Source organism: Zalophus californianus, chromosome 2 (assembly GCF_009762305.2).
Source record: "Zalophus californianus isolate mZalCal1 chromosome 2, mZalCal1.pri.v2, whole genome shotgun sequence".
In the NCBI taxonomy this organism is placed as follows: Eukaryota; Metazoa; Chordata; class Mammalia; order Carnivora; family Otariidae; genus Zalophus; species Zalophus californianus.
Genome location: NC_045596.1, coordinates 150,423,055 through 150,443,852, shown reverse-complemented (window position 1 = coordinate 150,443,852; position 20,798 = coordinate 150,423,055). Strand labels below are relative to the sequence as shown.

Sequence of the window (20,798 nt, the reverse complement as noted above, 5' to 3'; positions counted from 1 at the left end):
AATATTCACAGTAAGTGAGATAGAGGAAGACCATAAATACCCTTAAATCACTATTTTGCTGCCAAACAAACTTGTGCCAAGCTTAAGAAAAAACCTTCATGTTTTGGAGTGTGGAGTTGCAGATAAAGGATTGGGAGTCCAGCGCAGTAGTTTTTAAACTTTTCTAACTATATTGCAGTGAGAAATACATTTTCCACTGACACTCATTACATGCTCACACACTTAAAAATGTAAAACTGAAATAAATGTTTTATTAAATAGCACTTAGCCTTACTATGTGTGAGACACTTTGATTTTTTTTTCTATTTGTTTTATTTTTGGAATTCTGGTTGGAGCCAATTAAATTGAGACTAAAGCCTGCTAATGGGCAGTGACATGCAATTTGAAAAATACTTTCCAAGAATCCAGCACAGTGCTTTGCACACAATAGATGCTGGCTAAGTATCTATTGAGCAAAATGATGAACATTTAATGTACAAATAGCACTATGGACTTTGAAGATTGATTGATTGATTGACTGATTGATTGATTTATGAGACAGAAAGCAAGTGCACTCAAGAAGGGGGAGGGGCAGAGAGAGAGGGGGAAGGAGAGAAGCCGACTCCCTGTAGAGGGGAGCCAGACTCAAGATTCACTCCCATCATGCTGAGATCAAGACCTGAGCTGAAATCAAGAGTCAGATGCTTAACTGACTGAGCTACCCAGGCGCTCCAGCACTATGGACTTTGAACATGGAACTCTTTCAACTTGAGACCCCTCTAAATTTGAGGTGGTTAGGTGGAGACCCTGGCTGGAAAGATTTGTATCCTCTGGAAGCTGGGATATCAGGCATGCTGTGCTGAGGGGCAGGGAATATCAAAGGTGATAAAATATTAGGAAGAGAAATGCTTAGTTCCCCCAAGAGCTGGCCATGGTGCTGCCCTGCAAAGATCAGCAAGAAGACTGGTAAGAGGTCCAAAGATAAACTCTTCCTCCTGTATGGTGATCAAGAAGCTCATTTTGCTCTGCTTCTGGACAAACCTCAGCCAGAAAATAACTCACGATCCCTTCCAACCTCTTTTAATTTTTCTGGCCCGCAATAATCAATAAATTGGTTTTGCATCATGGAAAGTCAGACCTGAAATGAGCCTGAAGACCACACAATCCCTCCAGTCAGTTCCCTCATCTTATGTAGCCATAAGCTACAGGGAGACCTTGGGTGGCCAGCCCAGGGCTCACGGCACAGGGAGACCTGGTCGGGCTGCTTGCTGCTTGCCTGCACACTCCATAGCCCTGCAATGGTCACGGTGGCCAACCCCACCACACCATCGGCCACCCCAGCATTCTCATCCACTGTTTATCTCAAGTCACAACTTCAACCATGGCATAAAGATGCTTATGCAAGAAAAACTGGCCTGGCATAAAGTTTGGTGCATCCCAGGCCCCCTGTGCCCGACCGTGGACTGGGTTTCGCCCTGCCAGCACTTCAGCACCTCTCACATAGTCTCGGCCTCTTAGTTATGATAGATTTTTGGAAACATGACCTTTCTTCCTCCTCCTCCTTGAAATTACCTGAGATGCATCCACATCTGGTTCAAGCATTTTTTACATGAAAATGATATACATAAGAGTGTAGTAACTCTTCAGGCCACACCGGTATCTCCTGTTTTTGATTTCTTATAAATAATAAATGTATTAACTATAACACTAAATTTAGCCCTTTATACTTCAGTGTCTTTATACTTACCTACTTTTTGTTTGGGGCATATATAACTTCTCAAACTGATGAGGGGACCTCAAACACAGAAAGAGACCTCACCTTTGAACCCTCTGTCTCCTGCCCTTTACCCCCACACATCCTCCTTTAAATAAGCCAGTGCTGGGAACAGAGCGAGAGATGACAGTATCAACAGTAACAAAGTAGTTGCCAGCTTCCAGACACTAGACTCACCTTGCCACGCCTGCTCCCTGCATAGCCCCATGAAGTGGCATCCCCACCACCCACCACTGTCGTCACCATCATCATCACCACCACCATCATTTCTGAGGCTCTGAGATGCTAAGTTCCTTGAGCAAAGCCAAGGCCCTTCCATGCTTTTCTCTCACCTCCTGCAGGCTGACTGGCTTCTCCTTGAAAAGCAAGATGCTGCCTATGGGGTGGACACTAAAAAAATCATAGGTCAATTCATAGGTGAATTTTTTTAAGGTGAATTCCCTTAGAAAACCTTTTAATTGAGGTAGCTCCAGGCTAGAGAAATAGGAGTGTATTTTCAGTGTTAACTAATGAGCATAGATCACGTTTGTACAGAGATACCAAATTGGCCATTTGGGGTTTGACTTTCCTTTCCCAAGTTGCAAATACTAATTTGGAGGCTTACACTCCATTTCAAATGAGGTACTGCTGTATATCAAAGAATAATGAGTGCTGGATTTTAAGAAGTATATATACATTTTTAAGCAGAAGAAAGCCTAAAATAAAAGATTGAAAAATCTGGCTAGGTAAAAGCAGAACATTTTCTGAATGTCAGCAAATACTACAAACACAGTGAAAAAAACAAGTGAGGGAAAATATGTGTACAAGACAGAGCTTTCAAGGATCACTGAGAAACAACAACAAAACCAAACTCCAAAAGAAAAAGGAGCCAAGGACCTAAGAGGCATTTCACAAAAGAAAAGAAAGAAATGTAAGCGATTCAGTCTCTGGGAGATCAAATATATGCAAATTAAAACAAAGGGATATCATTTTAAACTGTCAGAGAGGCAGTTTAAGCGCAACACCCTAAAACAGCCAGAGTGTACTGTCGGTTAAGGATATAAATTGGATCGGCTACTCTGGAACACGCCTCATTAGGATTTCTCAAAAGGCACGATTTATCCAACAACTATTTTACATATATCTTTAGAGTTGGTAATTCCATTTCTCCATATTTATCCTAAAAGAATAATCGGAGATGCACACACAGATTTAGTGTGAGGATTCTCTCTCACAGCATAACATATTACACAATAGGCAATAAGCAAAATGTTCATCAATAAGGGAGAACTGGATAAACTACATCCATCTGATGGGATACCAACTAGCAAAACAAACCAGTAAGCCAACAAAAACCTCTTCAATAATATTTCAGATTTTGGGAAAGCATTTTAATACTCGAAAGAGTAGGTTACAAAACTTAAATAGTAAAAAAATCAAAACCTTAATAGTGTCATCATCTCAGCTTGGTAAAATATGTTCATGAATGATACTTACCACAACGATAACAATAGTTCTCACTGAATCGTAGGAGTATAGTGATTTTTTTCCTTTACACTTTCTATTCGTTTCCAAAATTTTTGGAGTGAACATGTATTACGTTTAAAACAGGACACTCCTAGAACACCAAAATCAAGGCGTTCATGTTTTTGAACTGAATAAAGACACCAAATTAATCCAATTGTTCTATACCATTGCATTGCTTAGCGGCAAATGCCCAAGATAGTTTGGAAAAGGAAGGAAGTCAGATCAACACTTATAAGAAATCAGCCTTCTTATAAAAAAAAAAAAAGGTACTTGTGAAAGTGAAAGACCATAGGAGACTCACTTTGCCCCAGATCTCATCAACCCAGGACCAGCTGGGGCTCCTCTCCCCAGATGAGGTGCAGGATCCACAGTCACAAACACCGCCCTGGATTTCCATGCCCGTACCTTTCTCTGTGTTTGACAATATTTAGCTATTTCTCAGCTAAGAGTAAGCATAGTTGAGACCTCCCTGAAAGTTATCCCAAGATCACATTAAAATCTAGCTGGAATAAAGATGTTGTGTTTCCGGTTGGCAAATTCTGAGTGAGATTTAGCCCATTTGCATATGATTTGCACATCCTTTGTACCATCTGACAGGAATGACGCTCCATAAATCAAAGCCACCCAGCTCTCAAGTTCTAGCTCCATCCGGAAGATGGAAGACAGCCTACAATCAAGTTAAATCCCATTTTCCCAAAGACAGTCAGTTAAATTTGTCACCAGCAGGACACTCACCACCTGCTGTCTTCCTGTTGCCTAAAAATGGCAAGTATAAGAAGTCTCATGTGACTATCTCCCTAGTCCATTAGATCTGGCTCTAAGACCTCAGGAGACATCATAACAACAATAATAATAAAAGTGTGTATTGTCTCTACTGGCTTTCCTAAAATGTCACTGGAGCCATACTGCCCCACTCCCCAACCCCCTGTTCATGATGAAGCCACCAAAGCAGAACAACTGTAATGAAAATACTCCGTGGGGCATTAGAAAGCTTGGCTTCTAAGATCAAGCTCTGTTTCGGCATCCTGCCTCTTGAGACCTGTCTTGTTATGTGTAAAAGGAGGTGACACCAGCAGTGGTCAACTCACAGGGTAGTTATAAAGTTTCCACAAAAAAAAAAAAAAAAAAGCATGTGAAAGTTCTTGGTAGGCTAAGAGCCTTGCTATTCCGTGCAGTTTCTGCACCAGCTGGACTGGCTTCAGCAGCCAGCCTGTCAGAAGAGCAGAAGCACTCCCGGGTCCCTCTCCAGAAACAGGGAGTCTGAACCTGCAACCGAACTAGGTCCCCATGTTATTCTGTCTGTCTCTGTCTCTGTCTCTCTCTGTCTCTCTCTCTCTCACACACACACACACACACACATACACACACACACACACACACACACACACTTTGAGAAAGACTGAGCCACAGGACCCAGGAGACAGGATGAAATGAAGTGAAATGAAAATGAGGTCCTATTCTGGCCAGTCTTCGGTTTTTCCTGACGCTCTTCATGCTATGTGTACGTCTCATCCTCAGAACATCTTGTGCCAGAAAGCACACCAGGAAACTGTATTTCAATAATTTCATGACTAGAGGACAAAAATTCTGTCTCCATGCAAGTCCCTGAGTTACTTACACAGTAGTTACCTGGTCATTTATGGCTTTATTATGTTCCTTTTCGGCTAAATGTTCCTTACAGAAAAGTTCAAGATATCTCTCCTTTTACAGAGTTTTGAAGGACTCATTGTTTATTTATTGCTTGCATAAGTGAGAAAAATCACCTAGAGTTCCTGTTTCCTTATATTTTAGTCTATTTGCATTGTTAGAGAAAGAGATTTCTTTGTTCTTTTTCTTTCTTTTGAATCTTCAGTGGGGGGAGAAAGACAAATTCATTATTTCAAAACTTTTCATTTTTTATTTTTTTTCAAAAGTTGTTTTAAATAGACTTTCTGGCTTTGGAGCTTTCTGGAACAGTCGCCCATGGAAATATTTAAAATTATTACTAGCTTCTGAATTTAGTCCACAGAAGTCTAACCAAAAAAAAAAAAAAGTGTGGTAGTCATAAGAATTTTGTTTACCGATGTGGTCTAGTAGAAAACAAGAGTATGGAGAGCTTCCTCCTCTATCCTGAGCCCTGAGGGAGCCTAAGCCAAACTCTGAGGCAGGCATGTTGTCATTCTGCCATTTGTGTCCTCCTTCTGCCCAGAGACCATACACTATAGACCCACAGCCTGCTGCCTCTCCATCAATACCCGGCCCCACATTACTCAGCCCTCCTCGCCACTGAGCAAAGCTCCCACCCCCCTCGGGGCGCTTCTCTTAGCTCCATGGGTTGCAAGAGGGCCATCTTGTCCCACCAAACTCACACTCTGAAAAACTGTAAGCTCTGTGAGTGTCCTGTTGCCTTTTGTAACCTTGGCCTCCAGCACGGTGCCTGGCATCCTGGTTGCTGCTCGGTCAGTATCTATTGAATGTATTCATCCACTAAAATGCTTCTTAAAGGCTGTGCCTACTATTAGCACAAGTCACCCTCCAACGGGGGGAAGGTTACAAATGATGGCTTCAAGTGAACATGCAGGTAGAAAAGGAGCTGGAAGCAGAAATGGTGCTGCTGGTCAAAGATAGTCCCATGTGGAGATGGGGCCCTGAGATAATCGCTGCTTTTTTCCCAAGTCCTTGACTTCCTTCCAGTGTTGAAAAGCTCCCAGTTTCTTCACCAGTCCCTAGGTAGGAACAGTGGGGGATTCATTCACTTGTCAAACAGCATACATTTACTTGAGTTTCTAACATACGTCAGGTGTTGTTGTAGGTTTCGGAGGAACAGCCTAGAACAAAACAAAGTCCCTGCCCTCTCCAGGTTTATGGGTTAGTGGAGAAGACAAACTTTACTGTCAGCTTGGGGTGACTGCTATGAGGGAATAAGGAAGGCATGAATGGGATGCTATTTTACACAGGCGGGGCAGGGAAGACCTCTTGGATGAGGAGCCCTTTTAGCAGAGAGCTAACAGAAGCAAGGGAGGCAGCCATGCGGGTACCTGCGGAGGAGCATCCAAGGCCGAGGGGCCAGCCAGTGCAGAGGCCCCGAGAAAGGACAGCGAACACACTAATGGGCCTGGCGGGTGAGTACAAGAGTGATAGCACTACACTGTGTTAAGTAGCGCTCATTTCTAAGAAGAGAGAATAGAACTGACGACTTCAACCTATGCCAAGCCTTCTAGAATAACAGGACACTGAGTGTTTAACTCTGAGTTCTCCTCGTGGTGTTTGTTGCACAATGGTTTCAGCCAGGAACCATCCAGAGATCTTAGGGACAAAAAATGGCTGGGGAGGGGGGCATGGGCAGACGACCATCACTGAGGGATCCAATTAGACCACTTCCAGAAGGTACATTCCCCTGAAAGAACCGAAATGAGCACCACTCACACTTAACCCTTGTAAAGACTTCCTACGTTGAAAAATAGAGCAGTTTGCCATATGATTTTCAGCATCTCCGAAAAACGTGCTGTCTCTTTGATCCGCCTAACTAAAATAGTGAAACTTGGAATCAAAGCAGTTTCGTGCGAGGAAGCTAGAAAGTTCCATTTTTAGTTTGGCCTCGTATATGCTCATCATCTTGTATTCCAGAAAGCTTCTGCTGGCATTGGCCTCGGAGTCGGTGTTCTGAAAGCGGACTGCAAAGGTGCTCTGTGAGCCGAAGGCACTCCCGATGTGACAGCAGTGCCAAGGAGAGACACGAGTCCCACCTCACCCACCCAAAGGAGACACCACCATCTCTAACCCCACCCCACCTCGCCATGTTTTATGCAGAGCTGGGGACATTAGTTGCTACTAAAGTGCTTTGAAAAGTGCACACGCGGGCACACACACGCACACACCAAGTGCTCAGTGGTAATGTCTGTACCAAATTCTGCTATTGTGTATCCACCCATTCTAGGCATCCCGATTTTTTGAAGTGGCCATCATTTACACCAAGGAGATAATTGGGTAAGTGCAGATACTATACAGAAGGATATTCATTGGAAACCAAGTTTATAAGAGTGAAAAACGGGAAAGAAGGTGAATAATGAACATTGTAAGCCACGGAATTTTCAGCATTGGGAGTTAGTTGGTTGCATCCACACAGAGCCGCCGTTACAAAGGATGCTGTGAGCACGGATGAAGGGGAAGTCCAAACTGCTGATGATCAGAATATTAACAGTAGTGAGATAGTGAACTTTGCCCTTTTTTGTCTTTCTGCACTATTTGAATTTTTATAAGTCATATCCTTTTTATGAGAAAAAGTTATCTGCATTTTGGAAAAACAGGTATTGAGAGACAGAAGACAGAGGAATGATTACCAACCACCTTCACTGTCTTCCCTCACTTGCCAGAGATTAGAAACTGCAAACCCACGGGAACCAACAATTCTGGCCCATGCCCAGCTGAAAGTCCCACATGGGAGAAGCCACAGAGAACAGCCCTGGTCCCCTCCCACCTGTAGAATGGAACCCCTACTCTTCAGCATGAACTTTGGGGGCCTCTATGATCTGTTGCATTTTAATCACCCTTACGTTTGACCTTGCTCGCCCTGGCCTGCTTTAGCTCCTGGTGCTACCTCTACCTGGCCTGTCCTCCTAAGACCCCCTTATGGAATAAACACAGCCTGCCTCCGAGGGCCCTCGCTGGTTTGTTTTTAAGTTGATTCATTACTTTTAGTAATCTCTACGCCCGACATGGAGCTCAAACTCATGACCCGAAGATCAAGTGTCGCATGCTCCACGGACTGAGCCAGCCAGGCGCCCCCGAGGACCCCCTTCTAAAAGCCCATCCTTCTTCCTCAGTGGGACCCCTGCGCTCCTGGAGTATCAAATCTGCCATACCGTCTAGCTGCATGTTATGATCACGCCTACCTCCCCAAATCATGTCCCTGAGAGGCCATGTGGGCCGGGCCCCGGAAAGAAAAATCGAGGCAGGAGAAATGACAGTAGCAAAAACAAGGAGGAATGTGCACGGCTGCGTTTGGATGCCGTGAGGGCTTCCCGTAAGGAGTGACTGGAAAAGTGGTAAACAATTGTTGGAAACCCTCCAGGATTCTGTTTTCTCGCTTCCTTAAGAGAAGCCTCCCGGTCAGCTCCAATCTAGACACACACCTTTTCTCAAATCTCACCTTCCCAACGAGGTCTACTCTGAGCTCCCTAAACACGCAGGCCTGCCCCGCCCACCCCCGCCGGCGTCCTGAGCGCATGCGCTCTGCTCTTTGCCGCGTGTTCTACGGGATGGTCTTGCACCGGATGGTCATTCACAGGCTGGGTCCGCGTAGCTGCGCTGCAGTGTGAACTCCGCGCTTTGTGTGTTGTTTCCCCAAAGAGCCGGGAACAGCGCCTGTCACTATGCTGCAAGAATGAATGATTGACTCCAATGGCCTGTGCAACAGGCTTCTCAAGTTCCCCTACCAAATTGCTTTTTGCGAAAATTATTTTGCTGCAGACTTTCGCACTGAAGAAAGGTGGGGAGAAACAGGAAGCAAGGATGGCAAGTGGCAACTCCAAGTGTTGAGATATGTTGGCTTTCGAGTCAGCTGAGTCTAAGGACTGAGAGCCTCTGCCCACTCATAATTTGATGCCCGCGCAGGCACCGGTGCACCCGTGTGCTGAAACCTTTCGTTCTCGAGAATTCGGGCTTCCACCAAGAAGAAAAGGATGCAAACAGGGCTGGAAGAGGCAAGAGTTAACGTGCAGAGCTCAAGCCTGGTCCGCTCAGTCATAAACACATGAGGATAAACCAACAGTACCGGGAGCCTGGCCCAGTGCGTGTCGCACTTTGGAGGATTTCTACCCTGTCCCGGTGCCACTTCCCTGCTATCCCCGTTTTCGGACTCTTGCTCTGAATTTCAAACCTTTCAGGTGATAATCAGCTTCACTACCAGTGGGGGCCAGAGGATCTGAAGGGCAGGAGACTAGTGATGGGAAGGGGAGAGAAAAAGGTCTACACCTTTACACTCTTTCGCTTCACTCAAATGATCAAATTTATCATTTTTTTAAATCAGAATTTAAGCCTTACATAATAGTGAGTACGAGATGGAATTCCAGGTCCCCTGCTGCTGGCATTTTTCCCAAGGAAATGGCAGCTATGGAATTAACCTGACTTCTTAATTTAAACAGATAAAAATCTAAAAAATATAATCCAGAGGAAGGGCAAAACTACAGTTTGCTACAGTGACTTCTTAGAAAGATGTTACATAAAAAGCAAGCAAACCGGAATTGCTTATGCTGGTAGATGTGAAAAGCAAGGCCTCCATCCAACACCTGCCTGACTTCCTAAAATCATCAAGAAGCTCCAGTGCTCACTGTGCCACTCAGCCCCCACACAGGAAGTATGCTGAATCAGACCCAACAAGAACAGCCGGAGGCAGACAGAGCGAGCCGTGAACCACACATTCGCCTTCGCTTGGCCTAGTACTTAAGGATAATTCTCATTTCTGAAAGTGGGAAACTATCTTACAGTGATGTGAATATTTTAGTATTTTCCAGAAGATCCCACAAATGGGGCTTTTAAAATTGCATAACTCATTCTGTGATGCAGCTTTCTTAGGTCAAAAGCCGTCCTGGAAAGGTCACTGAGAGCCACTCAGGAGCTAATGAAAATCCTAATTCCTAACGGAAAAGTTCTGAGGTATGATTTGACTAAAAATGTAACTTGGTTTGGAGCAAGACTGAAAGAAATATCAGCGAGAGAGAGAAACTAAATTTCCTGCTTGTAACGGTCATCAAAGATCCACAGTAAGTAATTTGTGTTTTTTCTTCCAAATACAAAATGGCAAGTCTCTAAATTTTGGTCATGTCATATTTTAGATGAAATGACTTAAATCAGTGTGTATCCATTTATAATCTTTTCTCTGCTACATAACTGAGAATGTTCAAAATACTTAACCCAAAATTTTCATGGCAAAGTGATGCCCTCCAGTACTGAGAAATTTACAAGCCCTTGCTAATTTTAGCCCTGGGTTTAGTAATTCAAAGTTGGGTCTGCTAGGAAAAACACTTAATGCAGAATATGGCAAGCTTTCCCTAATGAGCAATTTGGTAAGAAATCTGCAACATCCCCGACATTAAGGGAGGTACGTTGGGAGTACTGGAAACCATGACTAGAGGCCATGGACTTCCTCTGAACTTGCCTACAAGCATCCATTTAGGAAGGATACCAACCTTCATCTTTAGATGCCAAAGGAAGAAATCTCACTATCTTTCTTGAAAACTTACTCCTTGACACATTCCATAGATATAGATTGATAGATGATAGATAGATAGATAGATAGATAGATAGATAGATAGATAGATAGATCACTTACTGCAGTAGCTAGCACATAGGTGGATGAGATATAAAAGAGTAGTCTAGTCACACAAGACGATGGTATATAGAGTCAGTCTTAAACTTGTTACTGGAGATAAGCAGAAATAACACAAGTTACAACCATTGCATTGTTTCTCGTCATTTATTAGTGTAGAATTTTTGCAGGTTGGTGACTATATCGCAGGTTGAAAAATTATCTGCAAAGTAGTATAAATGATTTCAAGAGTTTGTGTTGTAGTTGATCTTTGCATTATTCGAGGTTTCAGTTTATCTTCACATAAAACTATTGGAGATCTGTATGAGAGACTTCCAGAATGAGTTTTTGGTCAACAGTTGGTTGAAACAGGATGATACTAGCTGTCCTTTTAACTTTTTTTTTTTTAATTAATCTCTACACCCAGCGTGGGGATGGAACTCACCACCCTAAGATCAAGAGCCACATGCTCTACCGACTGAGCCAGCCAGGCGCCCTTGAACTGCTACCTTAATTAGGCTTTTTAAGACAGTGACTCCCACTATACAGCAATGCTGAAGTAATTATCTAAACCTGCCCAGACTATTCTTTGGGACATTAATCAGTGTCCTGTGAACTATGCGTTGCAGGATAAACAACTGGGACCTTAGTATGTTAATCCTGCACATTTCCAAGAACCTGCAGCACACAGCCTTTTGATTTTACAGGCCGATAAATTTTTTTAAAATATCCTTAGAGAACTAATTTGACATGGCAAGCTTTTTATTTTACCAAGGGTATACCGTAGAGGGAATGACATAAACGTTTAAAAGGACAATTTCTTCAACCAAAAAAAAAAAAAAAAACAAAAAAAAAACAGAAAAACAGAAGACTTTTGAGGCCCCTAGTCTGTCCTTGTTTTTGTCTATTTTGCCTCACCTGGCACCCATCCTCTGCTGGTCGTTCAGGAACTGTGGGGATAGACTTCTAGTACCAAGCTTCCTTGACCTTGGATTCAGGTCCACGGAGCACTCACACACACTGACCCCACCCCACCACTACTGATGCCACATGGGTGTCTTTCTCTTCTCTTCAAATGACACAGCCCGCCCCTACCCCATTCCCACCGACTCACTACCACTGCTACCTTCGACAGCAAAAGGTTGCAAACCACTAATTTAGACTCCCATTTATAGATCCTTTTGCTCATTTCTTCTCCTTTAACTTGCCCATATTTAATAAAAATTTAATTACTAAAAGCTCCTTCAGGGTACAAAGCTACTTTATTTGGACAAAGTTTGCTACATACACAGAAAAGCTCAATATGCATTTCCAGCCAGCCCAATCCCAAGCACTTGGTTCATTACAGCCAAAGCTTCAGAAACTCTTAGTGAAGACACAGACCCTGTTCACAGTAGTTTCACATGTGGAAAACAAACAAGTATTCTAAGAATACTTGCACATTACATGAAAAGTAAAAAAAATTACATACTTTAAAATTTTACTCAAAAAATATTTTCAAACTATTAGGTTTTAAATACTGAGACCACTTAAGTTTAATATTTATTAGAGCAAGAATCAGAAAATTGTTACACGCAGTGTATACTCTTTTACACAAAACATATTTACACGTTTCTGAAAGCTACTTGTAAAAATTTTTTTGACTAATATCACATTTTGCACGTCACGGTAATATGATGTTTTTAAGGGATACTTTTTATTTTTTTTTAAAAGTAAGACACACCAGGATGGTCACTGTGGGTTCATGGTTAACTTGAAATTTGGCCTGTTTTTTGACAAATCTTGTTTTCAAAATCCTATGGACATGATCTGCTTTGACTCGAGTCCAGTGGAGGACACCAGGATCTCTCTTCAACTACTACCTCATTAACTCATGACCCCAGGAACACAGAGGTCAGTTGCGGTTCTCCCCGTGCCTAAGGCACCATGAGGTCTATTCCTGGCCTCAACAGAATCCGGTGGTGCGGAGGAAGAGGGGACCGCCACACCCTGCAAAGTGCCCAGCACAGGGCGGAGACACAAAGGAGACTACTGTCAACACCGCAGCTAAAAGGGTGTATTTTAAATACAGTGCTGTGAGTTTATACAGGCAGACCTCACGCAGCCCGGCTCCCCCATTCTAGATCTGTTTTATTTCTATACCAGACCATGCAGGAAGGGAGAAGAAAATGAAAGGACACAGGTGGACTCTTACAGTAAGGCAACTGCCTTCCTCCCATCGCGGCCAGAACAAAACACGACAATGGGAAGGAAGAAGCCTGAAACAGTACCCTGACCTAACCAAGGGGCTAAAATTGGGCCACAGTTAGAAGAGCTGAAAGGGAAATGTGACATAATTACCTGGAAGGGATGAGCGGGACAGATTTAACAGGGTGCTGGAACCCTACACGCTCCATGTTTTCCTCCCATTTAAGTCAACGGTGCCGAGAAAGATGGACAGAGAACAAGCATTGGGGCACAGACAGCTCAGGCTCCTTTCTCAGGGGACATGAAAGGCACATGGGAGACAGATGTTGTAAAAGCCCCGAACACTATATTCCAAGAGGAAATTTATAAACACCTTCAAATCCAGAATACATGATGTCTTAACTTTCAGTCAAGCACGATGACCCGGGCTCCCTCCAGCAGTGTGGGTAGTCAAGAGCAGACTGTTCTGACAGAAATGTTTTTAGAGGCCAGAGTGTGTTTTCTTATATTAAAGATACATTTTATGAGGTGCTTTTCTCTCTATATAGGTCCAGTTCATAACACAAATTGGTTCATGTACAAAAGCGCTGCAGTCTAAGATGTTTCCAGAGTGTGCTGCGTTGTCAGTCTGATGATGCTCTTCCATCTCTTTACTCAGTCCCCAAATTAGTTTCTTCAGACTTCTTGATTTTTCAAGGATGATCTTCTCAGCGAAGCTGTATTTTGCAGGAAAGTCCCAATGAACAACATAACAAGCAGGGGATCTGAGATTCCAAAATGAAGATTAGAGCCACTCAAATAGAATTTTCTGTCAAAACACATTTCTAATAAGATAAATTAAATGTATCCATTCCGTGTCAAAATAAGAACTGAAGATAGTTTTGTCTAATCTTATAAATGGCTTAATAAAGTTCAGAAACAATCATACATTCAGAAACTTGAAAGGAGTTAAGAATGAATTATCTGGGAATCAACAATTTTCCTGAAAACGTGTTATAAATTTCAGAGTCACAAAGTAACAGAATCCCAAGTTCCCCAGTTACTAAGTTAATTTGAAGTACACATTTTACACCATTAATGTGACATCCTAACACATGAGGAGAAAGCCACACTTCGGCAGAAAACCTTTAAAATGATTAGAGTTCTTGAAAGAAACATGCTCATTTTAAAAACAAAACATTAATATTCAACTTCCTATGGAATAAATGCCCCTCCACCAGCAGGAAGCAGGTACCAGCTCGGAGGCTGTGCCACACCTTCATGCCTCAGGCTCTATTTTTACTACTGTACTTGTGGGCCAGCTCTTTGTGGACAATGTTCGCTCCATTTTATTACAAAGCTCTGGACTTGTGGCTTCAGTTCAATGTGTAAGGCAGTAAGTGTCCTTCAAGATTTGAGGCTCCCTTCAAAGGCGACAGAGAACCCCTGACAGAGAGTGACAATAAAGTCAGAGCAAGGTCAGAAGAAAAATGAAGATGATCTTTTAGATCAGGGCTTCCTGACCTGACAACCAAGGGCAGTCCCTCTACCCTCAGAAACTGCAGTCTTGTTGGAGAAAGGATCCATAGTTACCTTCAGATTTTCAAAAGGGGGTTGAAAAGTACCAAAATACAAAGAACCATTCATTGTGCTAGGCTCACCTTCTCTGTGGGTCCCTACGTACTTTACCCAAATTTACGAAGATCTGTGTTCCTCCCCAGGGTAAACGGAGTCAGATTTCTAAACTTTCACAGTGATGTGCCAGTCTGTGGAGCACGGTGACCCAAGAAGGTACACATTTTCCCACTAAAATTCTGTTACAGTACAACTAAGGACAACATTAAATGTAAGGATTTTCTTAGAAGTTTCTAGACAGCTTCTATCAAATACTGATTATATTCATGCCATCAATTCTCTATTATGCTCCGTATTCTACATTACTTTCTAAAGTTATACAATAGGGACATAAGATCCATTTTTTTATTATATTTTCTCTAAGATTGAAGATACTTATCTTGAATTACGTTCATCTTTGAGCTGCATACCTATTTATAACACACTAAAATAAAAACCAAACTCACTGTTAGGAAATACATTAATATTTCCCCCAGATCACCTGTCACTAGCCTTAAAATACTACCACCCGCTAGTTGTGAACTACCCAACTGAATATCAGAATGCCTGCTGTCCCGGGATTTTATAAACTGCCTCCTCATCTCCAGGAACTTCACTTCCTTCCCTTATGACACTTAGGTTAGCTGTGTAAGAGTTTATCCCCCACCCCCACCAGCATTTTTTATTCTTGGGCTCTTACATTTTTCCCTCTCTTGGGTCTCTTTCCTTTGTACTCAAAGTGTTCAGAATCTAAGAAGGTTTTTAAAATATTCATTCCAGTAGAGACCAAGTTTTTTCCTGCCTAATTCCTTCTGGGTATATCAAATGCCGAGACCCAGTCGATACTGTGGCTAGAATTGGCTAAGAGGAAACACCTCTATTGACAAAAGTATCACAGAAGGAGAGTTTTTAAAAAGCCAATTGTAATGGGAAAGCAGCAAACAGGCAACACACATTGAAATTAAAATGTAACTTGATTTTTAAAAATCTAATGTTTTCATTGTGTCATCTATTAAATACCTATCAGTCAAATCCTCTTAAAATAAAGCAAAGCAAAGGGGTGGGGGGGGGTGCTACAGTGTATCTTATTTAGCTTCTAGAAGCCTTCCCGTAGAAACATTATGAACACTTTGGTGGTACACAAACTTCCACATTATTGGATAATCTACCAATGATAAAACTTGCAATAAGCAAATACATGAACATTCTACTGAGCTACCACTAAGTCTCTATAGCCCTGAATTCTCCTCGGCCTTTCCCTATGATCCTTTTTCAAGTTGTTCTAAACACAGTCTTAAAAGGCAGCCCTTCCCCAGTTTTGGTCAAAGGGATAGGAAGGCTGTTGTATTTGACTATCAAGATAACTGCCCCACGATGCTCCTCAAACCTCTTCATCTGAGCAGACAACCATGGACTCACCCAAGCACTGACTCTCCTGTCAGAAAACAAGGTCTCCAGCTCTCCCTCTGGGCAAGTACTTAGTTCACTCACATTCTGGGTCTATGCGAAAGTGAGCCTATGGTTTTAAAATAGGGTGTTCAGGTACTTGGAATAGAGCTAACTTTCAAATTTTTAAGGGAAAGTATTCCTTCTTAGAGATTCAGGTTTTGTTTTTTCTCCTTTCCATTTATACTGTCTACCTCTTGGCCATCTTACTTTCCACTAATGAATGCACCCAACAATAGGGGGAGAGGGAGGAGTTGAAACGGAACAGCTCTTTTTCCTCCTCATTAGCTCTTCGGTCCTACATAGCAATATCCAATTCGAAAATCAGCAGCATCTGGTCACAAGTGTATTTGGATGTAATTTACATATTCTAATACAGACCATTCTGAGGTCATTTCCAGGCTGAAATTCTGTAATTACTATCTCTAGGATTGTCACTTGATCTCCTATCAATAATTACCTCTGATCTAAGTAAGCTACACGGCAAGGTAGATAGAAAGGAAAAGGAGCTGACCAAATTGGCATGGGAGGATTACATAAACTGCCTGGTAAAACATGGGGTCCATAAAAACCCCCAAATCTTCAAATTATTATATAGCTGTCTCCAGGGAATGACACTGATACTGACAGATGAGAATTTGAGACATGCATGTCAACTTAGAAACACAAAATTATAAGGCCTATTCTTTTATATACTTTTTTATTAAATCTACTGATTCACCTAGTAAGTCATTATATACACCAAACAGTAATTTCCAGAGTTCCTAAATATTTCCAACATATTCAACTTAGGGATCCAAGATTCTGAACATGCCATCACCAAAAAAAATTGCAAACCTAAAAAACAAAAAGGAAAAAAATTAAACAATGTCAAAAGGAAAAAACTTTTTTAGAAAAGGTCAATATATAATTTTCAAAATGACATTTTTAAGTTAATGTTTCTTTCTCATCTTACAGTTATAAGCTCTTAAGTCTAACATTAAAATTTTGCTTAGAAACAAGGCAGTTTACTTATTAAAAAATATTAAACTATACTCACACATATCACCTATTTAATATTTACTGGGTCCAAATATCTTCACATTTACAATTTCAGGCTTTAAATTAAAGTGGCATTAACTTCTAGATTTTCTTTTAAAAGCTATCATTATGGTGACAGACATTCAGATGCATAAATGAAATTACTGATTTCATTCTTATATAACACATGCCTTTAGAAACCATATTTTTAGCCAATTAATAGTGGTTAAAGTCTCTGTACTTCTATCCCATTAACTTTTAGCACATGAAACAGAAAAGATGACCTTCAAAGTTCTTCTAACCTCAAAAATGGTCAATTTAGATAGGCTTTATTTGAAAAAAAAATTGGGGTAAACATAAGAAACGAGAATTTCAAAAAATAAAAACAACCAGTATTGTTTCTCATTAAAGCATTAATACACGAAAGTGAACTATATGAACACTTCTACTATAGGCTTAAAAAATGATGCTTTTTACATTAGCCTATTACATTTTTCCATAGAAAAGCAAGAGTTCAAAGTTCACATTTCAGAAGAATAAAACAACACATCAGCAGATATAGAAAACAAAGAAACGACCTGTTGTGTACTGTTTCTCTTTAGGACAAAGCTAGACTGACTTATTTAAGTATAAACTGAGATCACAGACACAAAATCATTACACTCCAGTCAACCTAAATAGTGCCTGGATTTACATGGCATGTGAATAAGTCTATCATCACAGAAAGCCACGTATACAAGTAAAACTACATTTTAAAAATTTAAGTCACTCTTGACAATGGAGAAAATACTGTTTGTAGAGAAATGAGGGAATGTAGAACTAGAGCAAAAACTGAGCCCCTGGAAGAAAACAGGAAAATAAGTGTGACTTTTAAAAATATATTAATGTTGTCAGAGTTCCGTAGAACCTGCCCTCTGTCTCATCCTCTGGGGTGGGATGACAATTTCATTTTCTTGGCATGCCACCAATTAAACAAATGTGTAATTGAGGCTAAATATAAGTAAATCTGTGATACTATTTTTGCTAGGAACATTGTTACATGTAGTACAAGAAAGATCAAATAATTTCTTACTCTGAAAAGATGGCTTAGTATAAAATCTGAACTTGGGCAAAGAACCTACTGGACTTCTATTCCCAGGGGAATTAAGCCTAGTAACTGCTTTTCTAAGCTCTGCTACATCCTTATTTTAACAGGACATGGTCCACTGGAATAAACTTAATATTTAACAGCAGCACGCCCCGAAAAAAGTTTTACTGTAATAAAGACAAACAGTGCTCTTCTCCTCAACTATAAAACAGACTTTGAACTAAGTTATACCTGCAATAATTAAAGCAGAGTTAACTGACACCACTAACATTCTTCATAGGACTTTACATCTTAAAAAGAAAAACAAAAAAGCATCCATAAGGCATCAAAATTTTTTATGACAGCAAAAGAAAGCTGTGACAAGAACCCTTACTTTCTATTCTGAAAAACTTAAGTCTGCAGTCCCTTTCAAAAGCAAACCCTATTCGTTTTCAAAGGAAGACAATTATTTCAATCTGCAAATTCCTAATCGCTTAGGTGTTTCCATATAAATATTTTGTCACTAGTTAAGTAGCTCACTAGAGCTCACTAAAAAGTTTAAACTTTTAAAAGGCTTAATATGTCGATTTACACAACTCTACATTTGAACCAGTTTAGTTAGAATATATCAGCATGTTGTTTAATACTTTTTGTTCACAACTTAAGATTTTTTCTTAAGGAGGAAGGAATTGGGGTAAGAGAACAGACATGGAAAAACATGATGGCCTCTCTTTCTCTTAGGTTTTGCCATTACCATTCTGTTTGAAGTGGTTTCAGGACGAGGCGATCGCACACCTTCTAGTCAGAAATCAGATGGCCTCAAAACAACCTCATCTCAGTCTTAGGCCTCATGTCTTTCGCTTAGAGCTAAAAATAAAAATACATGTGAATGAACAAATGATCATGGAATGAAATCTCTAACATGACACTAAAATATATAAAATATCAGAAGCCATTTTTATCACAGAGAAATGAAAATGTACACATTTCTATCCAGAGCGTCACAATCCTATTTAGAATGAAAGGCTGCTCTTATCCCATCAGCTGCCGGGCAGGCGGGGGTAACAGTAACAATGAAAATTTAATACCAAGGCGGTTCTACAAAGCTACACTAGTATTGTATTTATCTCCTGAGATTCTGAAACGTTCCTTCCTTTTTTTTATGAAGTTAAATATAAAAATATCATTAATGAAGCTAATGACACTAGATAGCAACTTAGCTCTCTTTATGCAAATAAACCAAGGCAAGCAAAGGAAGTGTAATGCTGAACCAGAAAAATTGGGCTGGCCCTAGAAATATATGTTTCTATATTTAGAAACTCCGAATTCCAACAGCCACTGCTGGAAGTACATGAAAAGTAACTTGTTTCTACAATCAAAACAGGCATTCATTCATTCCACAAGTACTGAATGTTTCTAAGTGCTGGAAGCCAAATGCTGAACAGGAGAGCCGGGTTCCAGACCTCAGCAAGTGGGATCCTCGCTTTCTGGGCTACCATTTCAAGTCTGGGCTATCATGCTAAGGAGACAGAAAATAAGGGTTGCTATGTTTCCATGAGAGGGAGGAGGGCAGTATATATTATATGACAAGAGAATGAGACTGCAGGATTTAAAACAAAATCCACTGGGAAGCCTAAATCTTACGCTGCAAGTGACGTCCAGCCATTATTTGGTCTCTGTAGTGTGAAGCTTATATTTCCAAAATCCTCATTAATCCTGAAAATTAATTCTCCTCCATTTGGAGAGCACTGGTAGTTTCAATCCCAAATATAAATGCCTCACACGATTTCTCGCAAGGTTAAATCAGCCAAGCACCTTCAAAAGTCACTTAATGTAAGAGTCCTTCATTCAACTGAAGCTGTAATTTAAAAGTCAGAAGTTCTGCTGCCAAAGTTTCACTTCAAGAATCGGCCCTAACTACAGTGTAATGAAGACAAATAGCTTATGAGATTTTTTTTACACCATTCATATACTTCCATTATATAGAATTACTAAATTATCACTAGAGTCTATACTAACAACATTACCGTTTAATGCTTTGCATTTCCCTGCTAGATCTATGTATACCAATGAAAGCCTTTAATTTTGTGGGAACATGGTACATTACCAAAAAACATCAAAATGAATCAATTTAAGCTTGATGTTCACCTTAAATCAAGAGCAGTAAACACACTTCCCGAGTTTGCTTATCTTCCGTAATTTTTCATGTGAAGTCCAACTACATTTAATATCTAGACAAATATAACAGAATTAAATGGTCTGACTCTGAAGTTAATAGGTTTCAGAGCCATTCTTTAAAGTAATAACTTGTCATTTACACTTAAATATTTAGAATAAAGAAGAAAAGAATTTTGAGCTTTACCTAGGTTTTAGATTATGGTTTGCATCAAGTGAAAATACCCTTTTTTAAATCAATGAGCTCTTGGAAGTTCATTTCCCACTGATGTTCATAAAATGATTCGAACAGTTTTACATTTGGATACATTCAAGTTTTAATCAAGGAAAACTGAATGCTGGTCTTATTTATAAGCAGTCACTCCTCCTTCACCACATGTGTCATAGGTCCCTGCTTTCAGTTTCAGTAAATTTCAGAGAAAACATAATTTATAGATACACTTTTTCTACCTGATGCCTCGAACATTCACTTATCTGTAAATCCCAAATGTGTCCCGCAGCAACACACAGAGAACCTGTCCTTTCGTGCACAACATCTCTCAACTCACGTTTGCTCCCATTCTTTGGCAAAAACGAAAAGTAACAAGAGGTTTCATCTGCGTCTCCAAAACTTGGATCTTTCCCTTAAGTAACTTTTATCTTCATTCCTTTTTGCTTCAATCACAGTCTGCTTTGTTTTACAAGTTACAGTCCTATCATTTCCCTGAACAAATGCGCGCAGGCAGAGAAATGCAAAAACACATACCGTGTGTCACTATCCTTTCCAC

The 20,798-nt window shown here is 40.7% G+C and overlaps 1 protein-coding gene and 1 long non-coding RNA gene across 3 annotated transcripts in view; both read right to left on the bottom strand.

Annotated features, from left to right (window-relative positions):
- Positions 1-20,798, bottom strand: part of XKR6 (XK related 6) — a 320,586-nt gene that overhangs the window by 214,307 nt on the left and 85,481 nt on the right.
- The window catches only part of LOC113924531, an 87,244-nt gene continuing 82,899 nt past the window's right edge, over positions 16,454-20,798 (bottom strand). For both annotated transcript variants that reach the window (XR_003520700.2, XR_004819910.1), the window contains 2 exons: positions 18,611-18,723; positions 16,454-16,607 (listed from right to left, as the gene is read on the bottom strand). This is a non-coding gene — a long non-coding RNA (uncharacterized LOC113924531). The remainder of the gene's footprint in view (positions 16,608-18,610; positions 18,724-20,798) is intronic.